The following is a 15,689-nucleotide window of genomic DNA, read 5'->3' as shown; positions in this document are numbered from 1 at the left end:
GCAGCTCTTCCATCGGATTAACAGACTCATATTGCTTTGCCGCCTCGTTCAAAATCGTGTTGACTAATGGATTTGGTGTTCCTGTCTTGGCGTAAACTTTTTCAATCGCTTTTTTTCCTTTGTCGATGGCAACGTCTCTGGCGGTGGATATGGCAGAAGAGGCCAATTCTTTTCCGGCAGATTTGGCGGCGGTGATCGCTTCTCTTCCAATTTCGCTTGCTGCTGCTTTCCTCAATAAATGAAGAGAAGATCTCGATGCGTTTGAAGCCATCATTCTCCTCAAAAAATTTTTAAACGTGTCCACGATCCCTCCTCCTCCGACGACGTTCTTTTTAATATATCTTCTGTTGTTCACAATGAGCATTTTAAAAATGAGAAAATATTTTTTTTAGATCCGTGTTTCACGACTCGATGTATTTTTGAATCGATCGATATTCATCTTTGTTGATTTCCCCCTGCCTCAAAAGCTCGTCACAAATGGCCACAGCTTCGTTTCTCGATGCGATATTTACAGCATGACCAGCGGCGATGCTCAAGCTTAGTCTTTGAACAAGAGCATTTGGATCGCTTGGAAGAATGATCACTCCGTGACCTTTTTTTCCCCTCGTTTTTGTGTAATTTTTTTCCCAAATTTTTGAAACAATCGTTTCCCACTTTTCGCTTTTCGAAGCTTTTGGCACGGTTGGTTTCTCTTCTCTCTCCATTGCATGCGTTTCGACCAATATTTTTTCATAATTTTTCAAGTCCTCGTCTGTTACCTTTGTCATATCAGGTCTGGACCTTGTGATCAACTCCCAAAAACCTAAAGTGCCCTCGAACTTTTTTCCATCAATAATGACGTCGTTTTCATTGATGGTAATTTCTTTGTTCCCAATAAACATTTTTCCTCGTTCTTTTGCGTGAATTCCAAAAACTCTGTCTGCAGAAAATTTTTTTGCAGCGTATTTTGACAAATATTCCAATGCTGTATTTCCAACATTAATTTTTCCAAACGCTTTTTCATCACTTTTTGAACTTTCAAAAGACGTCTCACTTTCTGGATAAGTCAAAGCCAGTGGACTGTTGCCAACCTCTCTGTATGCAATGCTTTTCAGCTCGCTTTTCACTTTTTCGTTGCTCTTGATGAGCGGTTTGAAAAACTTGGACAAATCAGTCTGATAATTTGCATCTGAAATGTTTGTGTTGAGGCTCTCATTGTAAATCTTTTCCCTGTTGGCCATGTAAATTTTCACAATCTCATCTCTCTTTTTCGGGTCATGTATTTTAAAGAACTCCATTTTTAAAATACTGAGAAAAAAAACTTAAACACAAACGAGTTTGCGTTTGCGTTTGCGTTTGCGTTTGCGTTCACTTTTTGTAAAGATTGTTAAATGCTTGAATGGCTTCTTCTCTTCCTTTTTGGATCAACAACTCTTTTGTCAATTCGTCAATGCTGCTTTTTGCTTTTGTTCGGATTTCTTCGGTCATGTTTTTAAATTTTTGAAGCTCACCGAGGATGAGTTCGTATTCGGAATCGCTCACAAACCCGTCCTTGAGCGATTTTGAAATGTGATTGCTAATCGTGTTCAATTTTGACTCGGAAAGAACTTTTATTTTTTCGTGCTTCTCAGCCTTCAGCAACATTTTTTTGTTTTGATGGTTTCCAAAAATGGACAAAGCCCCCAATCCAATTGCAACCCCCTCGCATGCAATCGAAACTGGAGTGGCAACAACGGTTGACAAAAGTGCAATGCCTGTAATCCCCAAACCAATGCACAACGTTTGCAACCCATCGTCTGCGAAACGAATAATTTTGGCCACTCGATGGTACTTTTTGCTCAAAGCCATTCTTTTCACTTTTTCATTCTCCATTTCTTTTTGGATCTCACCTATTTTTTGAAGACGAAAAGAGTCATCAGATGGTGCCGTTGGAAGAACTGGATAAATTTTTTCAGTGTTTTTTATTATCTCCATCTTTTTAACAAATACAGATTTTTTTAATTCGAATTGATGTGATTTATTTTGCAAAGCTTTTCACCTTTTTTGATGATGACGTCATTGGTGCTGTTGTTACTCACATCCAAAATGACGTCATCCACAGACTCTGAAAAAATCACATCGTTTTTGAAAAAGTTTAATTTGTCACTTATTTTATTCATCAAAGTGACGACAGCAATTCCTTTGTCAAAACTCAATCCAACAGACAACGATATTGTCGTGAGAGAAAGAGCAGCAAATTTTATGTCTTTCTGAGCAAAAATCTCATGATGGCCTTTTATGTCATAACAATTTGGATGATCCAAATCTTTTTTTGCCACAACAATATTTTGCGATGTCTTTTTTTGCAGGTTTTTAATTGTCTCAACCAAATCTTCCAGCTCTTTGATCCGTTCCACCAAATTTTCCAAATTTTTGGTTCGATCCGACTCTTTGAATCTCTCCAACACTTTGATCCTCTCATCCATGTGTCCCAAATACATTTTCGAGATCTCCGAACTCGAATCAGCGTGTTTCTCTGCCGAGGAGACGTTTTTAAAAAACTTGTGAGGGGCATGCATTTTTAATATGAAAAGAAAATGTTTTAACTCATTTTATTTTCATTTTTTTTTCTTCGTGTTTTCACTCGCTGGCTCCGTTTTGCAAAAGCAATTCAATCACTTCATCATGGTTGTTATGAGATGCCATGTCAAGCGGTGTTACTCGATGATCATTTCGCGCGTTCACATCAGCCCCCTGTTGCAACAACAGTTTGACGATTCCGATATGACCGTAAAGACTGGCCAAATGCAGCGACGTGCATTTTTCGTAAGTTTGCGCGTTCACATCGGCCCCGTTTTCCAACAATAATTTGGAGACTGCAAGATAACCTTTTTGAGCTGCTATGGTCAGTGGTTTCCACATGCTGTTGCACTTTGTGTTAACGTCGGCACCGTTTTGCAACAGCAATTGGACGACGGCAAGATGACCTTTGCGAGATGCAAAGTGTAACGGAGTCCATTTGCTTTTGTCTAAAGCGTTGACATCGGCTCCGTTTTGCAATAGCAATTGAACGATTTTGAGATGACCGTTTTTAGAGGCAATGTGCAGCGGCGTTTTGTTTTCGTCAGTTTGCGCGTTGACGTCGGCTCCGTTTTGCAAGAGCAATTGAACGATTTTGAGACGACCGTTTTCGTCAGTTTGCGCGTTGAAATTGGCTCCGTTTTGCGACATTCGTTGGATATACATTTTTAATATGAAAAGAAAATTTTTTTAACTCATTTTATTTTTTCACATTTCTTCGTCAGATTCCATTTCCCCCAAATCCAAATCATCACCCATGATGCTTTGGACTGAAGTCTCATTTTTTGCAATGACCACTTCGGGAATCCTAACCTGAATGGACTCGATCTGCGCTCCAACAAAAACACCTTCGATTCTCAAAGAGGCGACGACAAAACACTTTTGTCGAACATACTCCAAAGGATTCACTTTAACCATCTTTTTGTTCTCCTTTTTGAAAAACAAAGAAGAAACCTCAATGTTTTTTTCACTTTTATTTGCAAACAATTTTCCGAAAAAAATGGGAGCTGCGTTTGGATTATCTTCTTTGTTTTTGAAAATGGACAAATCCTCTGTCATTATTTTTTTTGTTCTTCCTCCTTTTTTCAAAGTTGGAATCATTTCCTTGACTTTTTCACGAAGAAATTCTGATATTTTTTCAGTCACCTCGATGAACTTTTTTTCTTTTTCGCTCATTCCATTTTTTTCATTGAAACCGAGAAAGGACATCGAGTATCCCTCCAGCTCTTTCGTTCCAAAATTGCAGTTCTCAAACACACCCAGAGAAAACAAAACGGGTGTTCTCAAAACAAAAGGACCTTTTCCAGATGGGTACTCATAAAAAAGCGGAATCTTTTGGTACTGAATGGGTTTGGTTGCTGAATAAATCTCTCCAACGGACAATTTGCTGTCATCAAAATTCTCAATCGTTACGAAATTCATCTTTTTTATATGAAAAGAAAATTTTTTTAACTCATTTTTTTCAAACGGATCAATTCATTATTGTCCACCCATGAGTTGAACGAGTCTGGATATCCTTTCCATTTGACCAGTGATTTGCTTTTTGTTCTGCGAACGATTTTTTCAATCCTGAATATTTCTTGATGCGTCTTTTGCATCTCCTGCTCATAAAAAGTGCCTTGAATGTCTTCACCGTTGGCGTCGACAATCTTGTACGTGGGTGGATCCGTTCTTTGAATTTTTGACACTGTGAAAACCTCCTCAGTCCATCTCGGCGTGTACCCTTTTTCAAAATGGGGTTTCTTTTTTATGATCCTCACTTTGTCTCCCATTAAAAATTTCGGCTCTGGTCTTTCTTTTGGCATCTTTCCATTCAGGTTCATCCTGACCATATTTTTATTCTTTTCATCGCTGGCTTCAATTGGTGTCATTTTGATGGACGAGTGCTTTGTGCTGTTGTAATTTTTCACCATTTCGTCCAAAACGTCAATGTATTTATTGGTGCTGTTGGCTGAAAAATATTTAAACATTTTTTCTTTCATCGTTCTGTTCCATCTCTCAACGACGCAACTTTTTTCCTCGTTTTCAGTGGAGTACAATTGAACACCCAACGCTTTCACGTGCTTGTTGTAAAACTCTTTTCCTTTGTCCACCCACATTTTGACGCACTTTCTTTCACCAAAAATCTTTTTCAACGCTTCAGCCACTTCAAGACCCGTTTTGCTTTTCAACGGAACGATCCATCCATACTTTGAAAACACGTCGATCACCATGAGCAAATATTTTATTCCATTGTTGAATTTTGAAAACGATTGCATGTCAACCAAATCGACAGCCCATATTTCATCGATGTCGTTCACAAACACTTTTCTTTTTTTAAAATGATGAATGACCGGTTTGTGAAGCTCTTCTGCAAGCTGATCCGTCCATTTCAGGGGAATTTTTTTTTTTTTGAGACACCCAGTCCGAATTTGGCTTTGGCTTTGATGATGGGAGCGATAAGTTTTCTTTCGTTTATTTCTTTTTGAGTGGGGTTTGGAATGGAGTTCATTTCTTCAAGCATCATTTGATCTGCCAAAGTTCTGCTTTGAACGTCGTTTAAATATTTATATGCCAAATCGTGGTGATATGTCGCATTGTCCACTCGATCCACCGGTTTGCTCCACTCCTGATACATGTCAGTGGATGTGAGCCTTTTGTCCAGGTTTGTGCCAGGCCCTGCAAAATTCATTCCTGGAACATGCATTTCTCCAGGAAATTTTGCCCACGGAAGCTTTATTTTTTTTGAAAAATTGTTGATCGATTCGACCAAGTCTCCCCCTTTTGTTGACGAAGAAACAAACTGGCATTTGGTCGTTCCACAAGAGTCACAAGTTCCTTTGATCATGTTTCTGTTGTTTTTTGTCCTCTCATTTCTCAAATGGATCGTTTCTGTTTTCCTTTTGCATTTGACACAATACATTTTTATTTTAAAAAAAATATTTTTTAAATTAAAAAAAAAATGTCAATTATCGATTTGAGATATATTAATAATGAAAATGAAAGAAACAACGGCAAGCTTTTTCCAAGAAGCATTCGAGGAATCATCGTTGGTGAATCTGGGTGTGGAAAAACAACGTTGCTTCTCAATTTGCTGCTTCAGCCTGAATGGTTGGATTATAACCATTTGCAGATTTTTGGCAAATCTCTTTTTCAACCCGAGTACCAAATAATGAAAAGAGGGTTTGAGAATGAACTGCCAAAAAAAATTATTCTAAGTATGCTCACTCCCAATTTACAAAAAGAAATGATAAAATTAAATTTAAACCATGAATCTATCATAAACGACTTTTCAAAAAATTATTCCAAAACCGAAGGCATAGAGTGTCAATTTTTCGAAACGGATGAAGATGTGCCTGAACCTGAATATCTTGATAAAACCAAAAAAAGTTTAATTATCTTTGACGACTTGTTAGATGCTAAGCAAAACAAATGCGAATCCTATTATATGCGAGGAAGACACTCCAAAGTCGACATGTTTTACCTCTCTCAAAATTATTTCGAGCTCCCAGGACGAACCATACGGAAAAATGCAAACTTTATTTGTCTCTTTCCTCAAGACAATAATACTGTCGATTTCATTTATCGATTTTATGCTTCTCGAGACATGCCAAAAGAAGTTTTCAAAGATTTTTGCAATAAATGCTGGGAGAAAGATTACGGATTTGCTGTTATCGATTTAACTTCAAAAAAAAACGAGGGAAAATATCGAATCGGACTTGACATTTTTGGTGCAACAAAAAAACCTATTTAAAAAAAAATTCACCCATTAAAAAAATGTCAGGAATAATCATCGATGTGGATGGAACATCCAACATAATTCAAACAGAATTTTTGGACAAAATCGTTTTTGAAAAAGAAAAAAAATATGAGATGGCTTTTCTCGGTCTTGAGACGTACAACAGCTTTCCAAACATCACCAGCAAAAACAATTCTTTCAGGTACAGCATGACCAACGGTGCCAATTGGGAAAACGTCGTCATTCCAGAAGGAAGCTACGACATCATCGACATCAACAATTATTTGCAAAAAACCGTCTCAAACACAATCAAAAATTATGCGTCTCAAAGCGCAAGTTACGTCACCACAAATAAAATCAGTTACCAGAAAACATCAAGATTGGATCCAATTCAAACACTTTAAAATCAACCATCAAACTTGGATTGAATTATTTGATGGACCTGAACGTCGAAAACAGCATCGCCTCCCTTTTGGGCTTCACAAAAAGAAAATTAGACTCCAATTCCGAATACGAGTCCGACGACATTGTCAGAATCACAAACGTCAACACGATCAGAATCGTCAACAACGTCATCGGGTCAGCATACATCAATGGCTCGCAATTAAATTGCATTTACTCCTTTTACCCCTCTGTGGGTCCTGGCTTTAAAATCATCGAAAGACCCACCCATTTGGTTTACCTCCCTGTCAAAGTACCCGAAATTTCCACGATGATCACACGCATTGTCGATCGAAACGGAAATCTAATCGACTTTCGCGGCGAGGACATCACGATCCGTTATCACATTCGAGAAGTGAAATAAATTTTTTTCAGGCATTTTAAAAATGAGCAATTACATTCGTGTCAAATTAAATGTGTCTCAGGGACAGATCGACAAAATAAAAAAATCAATCATTGAAGGAAAACCCGCGAGCATCCGCATTTCAAATGATAATCTTCACGGAAACGACATTTTGCTTTTAACAGAAAGCCAACACCGAAAAATTGTGGACGCTCTCCATCGAGGAGTTGGAGTCACCATAAAAATGAGCAAAACTCAATTGGAACACAACGCAAAAGTTGAAGGAGGATTTCTTGGTGCTCTTTTGCCTTTATTGGGAAGGGTTGCAGCCAAAGCCGTCCCAGTTTTTGGCAAGGCCGCTTTGGGAGGTGTTGCCTCTTCTCTTGGTTCCAATATGATCGACAAAATTTTAGGAAATGGAATAAAATCAGAAGGAGGATTTCTTCTTTTACCTTTATTGGGAGCTCTTGCGCCCACTTTGATCGAAAAAATTGTTGGAAATGGTATTGCTTACCTCAAAAGCAATGGAAAAGGAATGAAAATTGCCACATACAAAGGAGACGGACTGTTTTTAACACCCTGGGTCACAGGAAGCTCACTCAAAGATGGATTATACTTCAAAAGAGACAGAAAATATGTGCCCATCTTATCTTAATTTCTTCTCGGACCCATTCTCAAAAATCCTTTAAAAAAATTTTTTTTTTTCTTGACATAATAAAATGAACGGAAAAACAAGGATCTTGAGAAATGAGGACGGAAAAATCAAAAGCATAAAAACACTTGACCCCATTGAATATTTAAGGAGCAAAGGAGTTGGATGGCACGAAATTGGAATTTACAAATCAATTCTCAAACAAAAACTTGAAGAAAAACAAGAACAAAAACAAGAACAAATAAAAAAAGAAATTTTTCGCGCAAGATTCAAACACCTTTGCAAAAATTAAATTTTTTTTCATGATGCTTTATCACGTCATGAAAAAACGTTTTCCCGACACCCCAAAATCATCAAAACATTTTCACACCCCTCAATTATCAAAAAAATACAAAACGGAGATCAAAAATGGGTTTGTCCCAGAACTCTCCTTTTCTAGTAGTAATGTTACATAGTGATAATAATAATAATAATAATAATAATAATAATAATAATAATAATAATAATAATAATAATAATAATAATAATAATAATAATAATAATAATAATAATAATAATAATAATAATAATAATAATAATAATAATAATAATAATAATAATAATAATAATAATAATAATAACAATAATAATAATAATAATAATAATAATAATAATAATAATAATAATAATAATAATAATAATAATAATAATAATAATAATAATAATAATAATAATAATGATAATAATAATAAAAGTAATAATAATAATAATAATAATAATAATAATAACAATAATAATAATAATAATAATAATAATAATAATAATAATAATAATAATAATAATAATAATAATAATGATAATAATAATAATAATAATAATAATAACAATAATAATAATAATAATAATAATAATAATAATAATAATAATAATAATAATAATAATAATAATAATAATAATAATAATAATAATAATAATAATAATAATAATAATAATAATAATAATAATAATAATAATAATAATAATAATAATAATAATGATAATGATAACAATAATAATAATAGTAATAACAATAATAATAATGATAATAACAATATTGGTAATAATAATTATCATTATACCTATAATACCTGGGATAATTGTGGGATTCATGTGGGTTATCCTAGCTGAATACCAACTGGGTTCCGTATGGGTTCTGTTTGCTGGGTCTTGTTTGTGTTTTCTGGCGGGAATCCCGGACGGGTCCCGTCTGGATCTCGCGGACAAAAAACGGCGGGATCAGTCTGGGTTACCCGTACGAGCCAGATCCTGCGGCCCGGCCGGGACCCACCCGTGTACCTTATGGGCTGGCTAGCTGGGTATGTTGCAACACTTTGATGTAACTAACTGCAAATGTTCTATTCTTATCTCTAATGAATCAAATTGTCAGGGATGTGAAAGAAAAGTTCGCATCAATTGTACATGTGAAAAATTAGCGAGGATTCCGTTGATATAATTAGAATTTATGTAAGCGCAGAGAACAAAAGAGAGGAAGAAAACTCAAGTTATGATAGGATCTAAAGATTATAAAGAGATTACATGGAAATGAAAGGAAATAGAGCGAATTAGTAAGAAATAGGATGATATGAAGCAGATCAAAGATAAGGAGGTGTTAAACTGTATTATTTTAAAAGAAGTTTTTGTGAACATGTAGCAATTAAAAGAAGTTTTTGGAAGAATGTACCATCGAAGAAGGATATTCTAATAGTTTCTTAAAATGTTCAAAGTACACAAAAAATACTGATGTCTTAGGTAAAAGTAAGGATTTTAAAGTAGAGCAAAATTATATTAACATTCAAAATACAACTTCTGCTGCATTCAGATATGAAGTTTCAAACTTCATATCTAAATGCATGGTTTTTACGTTATAAAAGTCGTTAAAGTATATTTATCTTGCGCAATTTTTTGTGGCTATGAAAATAGCCGTTTTTTGATTTATTAGAGAATTAACTATAATGCAAGTAATACACATTTGTAATAAGTTTTAAAAAAGAATTCAACAGTTTTGTTTCCTAAAAGAAGAATTTTTGAAATTTAGTTCTTAACCGTTTTATCACATTTAAAATTTACAAACCGCTTTTCTTAATAAAAAAACCCAGCGTACAATACAATAATTACTATTCATCAATTTGTCTACATTCTCACATTCAACCTTTACTTGAAATCTTCCATTAATTTCATTTCGTTATAATACTCTAAAATAATAATGCTAGGGCTGATGGAAACCAGCTCTGCTATTTGTGCAATGTAACGGTAATTAATTTTCGTTAAAAATGTAATCCGGTCAAAATAGACAAAAAAATAGTTGTAGATTTGCAATAATTCGCATAGAGCTGAAAATTTGTACATACCTTGAGCACATTATTACAAATAAAGTATTAAAAGTCCCCATCGATCCCATATCTGCAAAAAAAGTTATTCAAGGATTAAGGTTTTAAAAAAAATTTTTTTTTTTTAAAAAAAAAGAAAGGAAAGTTTTAATCATAAAAATAGATCAAACAAAAGCGAACAGCATCTTAACGCATTTTTGAATAAACTGTTTCGTCGGCTTTTCTTTGAACTTGTATAAGAACAATGAAAAATGCTTTTTTCAACTAATTTTTTCAACTGATTTTTCTCGTCTGACTTCGCAAAATTCTTGGAACAAAGTTACGAACGATGAAATACTTTTAGCGTTGAACGTTCCATTGCAGTTAAGAGTATCGAGCAGTATTTTTTATAACGATTGGAACCGTTTAATACTTTTATTAAAATGTCGCAACTATGTTTTACACGTAGTAAACTTTTAATAGCAAGTGAAACTGTTGTTGTTGTACGTAAAATGAAGACTTTGATTCATACAAGTGTTAAAAGAAGTGACGGGTTTTATGAATACCTGAAAGATCTGAAGTCTGTAACGATTCATGTGGTGTGCCGTAAAAAGTATACTCGGAAGAGTACTATTGTTGCAATAAAAAGACAGCAAGACATAGATCAAGTCAGCACATCTGAAAATAGTCCACCTCGTACCAGAGCGCGCGTAAGTGAATCACTTTTTTGTTTAAAAAGATGTTGCTTATTTTGCGGCGATGAAGCAAACGAGGAGGCCGAGAAGAAGAAAGCGAAGAAAGTTCGGCGTAAAATTCATAAAGTTGCGACTTGAATTTAAAGAACCAATTCTGAAGGTAGCATGGAATCGTTTTGACGAGGAAGCAAAAAAGGTTACTGCACGCATTGAATATGAATTTGATTTAGTTGCTGCTGAGGCTAAATATCATAATACCTGTTATAATTCTTTCTTGAGACCAACCAATGGGTGTAAAATCGGTCGTCCTCAAGATGAATCTACAAATGTTGCGATGGAAGAAATATTTAAATAAATTGAAAATAGCGATGACTGCCAATTTTCATTAGAAGAACTAAAAAATATTTGCAAAAATCCACATTTAGATAACAGAACAATTAAGACACGATTAAAGTTGAAGTTCGGTAATAAAATTATTATCACTGAAAAACCGGGAAAATTATCGTTTATCTGTTTTTTTGACAATCTAAGCAATATTCTTAACCAAGCTTGGTATGAGAAGAAAAGCCAAAATAAAGAAGAAGAACGATTTCGAATTTTGAAAACTGCGGCAGCAATCATTCGAGAGGACATTCAATCATTGGTATTTGATAATACCAATTATCCCTCGCCTAGTCAAATGTTTGAAGATATTAACAGCGATATTCCAGAGTCATTGACTTATTTTTTAGAGCAAGCTATTTTGAAAAATAAACGATCTAAATTAGAACATTTAAAATTAGTTTGTACAAGTATCAGCCACAGCATTATGTCTGTTGTTAGGCCTAGCTCTTTTAAATCAAAATTGCAATTGGGTCTCTCAGTATTTTTCCATCGACGGTTCCAAACTTGTTATACAAATCTTTTCGTCTTTTGGTTTATGCGCATCCTACAATGACACTTTGATGTATGAGGATAATCATAAACCTCTAACACCTGCTTCTTCAAGTCAACACTTGTATCGAGTATATTATCAAGTTCAAGTATGGCTAGGCAATCAACTGGACCCATTTGACTGGGGTTGGAAATTAGTAGATAATACATTAGAGCCGATTGACACTTTACTTCCACCAGCTCCGGAAAGACTTCTCAACACCATCTTCTGCAATTGCAAAAAGGGTTGTAATGCAAAATGTAGCTGTAAAAAAGTCGGGTTATTATGTTTATCGGTGTGTACTAATTGCCGACGCCAGTCTTGCTCCAACGTTGAATCAAATTCAATAAATGATGATTTTGATGCTATCAATGAGGAGACAATTGATGTATCTTTTTCACATATCCAGCTTGAAAAAGAAGATGACTTCGAAGAAGAAGAAAGCGAAGAATATGCTAATATATAATATATCACAATAATACGAATATATAATACATAATATGCATTTAATAATATATAATAAATGCAATATATATATATATATATATATATATATATATATATATATATATATATATATATATATATATATATATATATATATATATTATTTATATGTATATTAATTTCGTAATATTTATATTATATTATATGAATATTAATTTCGTAATTTCACAAGAATTGCAATGTCTTTTCTAGCAATGTATTTTATATAAAATCGCCATATAATTAATATATTTTCGCTATATATTTTCTCGCAATATATTCTTGCAATATCTTCTCGCAATATATTTTCGCAAGCATTTCAATATCTCAGGAATAATGATTCTTATAAAAATGTATTAAGGCAATTTTATTAAATACTTTCATGATGCAATACTTTTGTTTGATCTTTATTATGATAAAACTTATTATTAATTGGAAAAAAAGAAAAAACTATTTTTTTCAACCTATAACCTTTAATAACTTTTTTTGCAGATATGGGATCGGTGGGGACTTTTAATATTTTATTTGTAATAATATCCTAAAGGTATGTACCAATTTTCAGCTTTATGCGAATTATTGTAAATTGAAATGTTTATTTTGACCGGATTAATGAAAGCGTTTAGAAAAAGATTTTTAAAAAATGGGGAATATTAGGGTTTTTAGTGGAATTTTTTAAAACTTTGACTTCGAATTAGAGCACTTTCCATTAATTTTCAGGTCTATGTTTTTGTATATTTCTGAATCAGCGTAAAATTCTCTATCATAAACAATCATAAAAAAAAAAGAGGGGGGAGGGGGAGGGGGGGGGGAAGAGAAACTGCAGTGACGCCGATTTTTCTTTACTTTTATTGTGAGTTTGCTAATATGGATTAGAGGGAGATGAGTTAAAAAACTTAGAGTTAAAGTTTCCTGTATCAGTTTACTTCTCTATGTGGTTCCAAATCAAAGTGAAACATAGTTGGATAGAGGAGCCATGGCACATCTTGAACTCACTACCCTTTTCGAAATTCAAAATAAAAAAGTACAGATATTTATTGAAAAATATGTGAGATCTTCAGTATGGTATTCTCATTCTGAAATCTTATTGCAAACATAACTTTGCAGGAAAAACAAGATTGAAAGGGACTTTGGTGTTAACAAAATTTTTGAAATTTGAAAAAATCAGAAAATGGAAAGCCTAGCTTCCAGAGCATACAAGGTTCATAATTTAAACTTGCAAACAACCAAATTTCCTAACCCGTATAACAATGAAAGAAGCCTATGAACCCAACTTAACCAGTCAAATGAATATTAATGATCTAGAATAGTTCCTGGAGCATCCTGGTAGTTCTTCACTGTTCACACAAAAGGTGTTGAGAGGGAAGGTAAAGTTAATTTTCCTTAATGCTTAATAATACATTTTCATTAATGAAAGTTTAAAAAATATTTACTGTCATGAAAAAAGTTTTATGAAAAGAGTTGGGCACCACTCCAACTTTTTCAGAAAAGTCCATTTTTATTGACATCCAATCTGATAAAAAACATTTTGAATTTCGCTCCCCCCTCCCTATATAAGTTATCATTTGCAAAAATCAGGTCTATTTTTACAAATGTTGCTTTTACTTTAATAAATTTATATATGCCCAACCTTAATGTGTGTACCTAAAGGCAAAAAAGTCTTTGGGGGCGATCCTGTTAATATAAGTTAAAAAAGTAAAGGATGCCCTAATGAGATTTTACACAAAATATTCAGAATTATTATTGGGGCCATCGTAACTGTGGCCTGTGGAATTTCTTTTTAGTAAAAGTTGTTGTTTTTTTACACTGGTCGTAAATTCACAAAAGTTATATAACACTGCAGATCTACAGACATGCGAAATCATAAAAGTAGACAGGCCTGTAAATTCTAAAAATGTTACAAAAAATGCTAATGATGCTATTTTTATAGAAGGAAAGTCTATTCGATCGACTGAAGGGCAGTAAAAGTTAAGGTCAAAAAAAATTATTGGATAAAAATTAGCAAAAGTTTTCATAAAAAAGATGCACTAGAAAAAGATGCTTAATGTTGCTAAACTTGTCTCTTTTTATACGGTATGCCAACTTACCCTGAGAGTATAGGCAACTTATCCTGGTTCGGAGTAAGTTGGTACATATTTTTTTATTTTGTTTTGGAAGTCCTTTTTGGGCCACCAATATTTTTTTAAAATATTTTTTGACACTTGAAAAGTCTTGCCAAATCCATATTCTTTTAAACAACATATTTGATATCTTCAAAAATGTTCACCCAGAAAAGAGCTTAGCTCAAAAGCTAAAACTGCAGCCAACTAGTCCCGTTCTCCCCTAAACAACATTCAAATGACATTATTCTTTTTAAAAATCAAAGCTTAAAAAGTTATTCGCACGTTAAATTTCGAAGTTGAAAGTAGAAAACGTATGCAAGTAGATTGTAAAAAGTTACCGAGGAGGTTGACAGACTTATTTTCGAGAAGGTAAATATACATTGTATTCATGGATGTGTTAAGTTAAAAAAGTCTTTTGATTGATATGCAATTATTTTATATCAGGAATAGTAATAATAACGTGGAGCCAAATATAATTTAGAAAATCCAGAAAGAAATGACTCGAATACAGTAGAACTGACAGTTGCATCTGCCTTACACTATGATATATATATAAACTAGATATCTAACTTCACATAAATTCCGTTAGAAAATGTGAAGCATGTTTTTGAAGGATGTAAATCCGGTAGCCGCAGGAAAGAAGAAAAATTTCTGGCGATGTTTTGTTTTATTTTTGCTATTCGTTTTTCCGTAATATCTGTTAACCAATCAGATGCTGGTGGCAAAACAAGTTATTATCCAATCATATGCTGGTGGCAAAAAAAATTTGCTGAACTTTTTTTCGGAAGTTAGACATCTAGTTAATATATATCCTTACATATAGCAAGAAGCCGTTACATATAACAATGGCCTTACATATAGCAAGAAGCCGTTTCAGCTCGAAACCGTTGCAGCTTCAACTCTTGCTTTTAACTTTGTTTATAATGCATCTTTCCAACTTGCTTGCCAATTATTTAGCAGTTATTTGGCATTTTGAAAATTGGGAAAATGATGAATTAAAATATATGAAGAAATCGAATAATTTTCTTTTCTGCATACTTTTTTAATACTTAATTCTTGATGCTAGCTTATTTTTTATTTCTTGATAGTACTAGAATAGTATCTTTAAATGATTGAATACTTGACAAGGCTTTTCAAAAAATCTCGACATAAGCGGAGAGAATGAGTCTTTTTTCCGCTTTAAACCACCCATTTAACTTTGATTATCCAAAAAAGATGTCTCAAGAAAAGAGTTGCAGTTTATCCATTACAAATACATTAGTCTTTGTTGAATTTTCAATTGGAAGAAGAACTTATAAACATTTCGGAAGCATGAAAATTCAAATTCCATTTGTTAAACAGTCAGTATGTCAGGTTTAATAATTTATTTATGTTTTTATTTCTTGAGAATTTTTTTTTTTTTATGTTTTGAGATGATTTTTGTGAGTTGATGCTAAAAACTCCAAAATGAATTTTTGTAAGTAACGAGATTTTACTACCA

At 33.4% G+C, this 15,689-nt stretch overlaps 2 pseudogenes; both read left to right on the top strand.

Moving 5' to 3' along the window:
- Positions 1 to 9,028: 9,028 nt before the first annotated feature.
- On the top strand, positions 9,029 to 9,578 carry LOC149883364 (uncharacterized; annotated as a pseudogene).
- Positions 9,579 to 10,266: 688 nt separating this feature from the next.
- Positions 10,267 to 12,085, top strand: LOC149883363 (uncharacterized; annotated as a pseudogene).
- The last annotated feature ends 3,604 nt before the right edge of the window (positions 12,086 to 15,689 follow it).

Source organism: Hydra viridissima, unplaced genomic scaffold, assembly GCF_058129835.1.
Source record: "Hydra viridissima isolate aposymbiotic clone 2 unplaced genomic scaffold, HvirCarnegie_v1 scaffold_10, whole genome shotgun sequence".
Lineage (NCBI taxonomy): Eukaryota > Metazoa > Cnidaria > Hydrozoa > Anthoathecata > Hydridae > Hydra > Hydra viridissima.
Note: the sequence above shows the minus strand (reverse complement) of the source record. Positions and strands in the feature narration are given on the sequence as shown.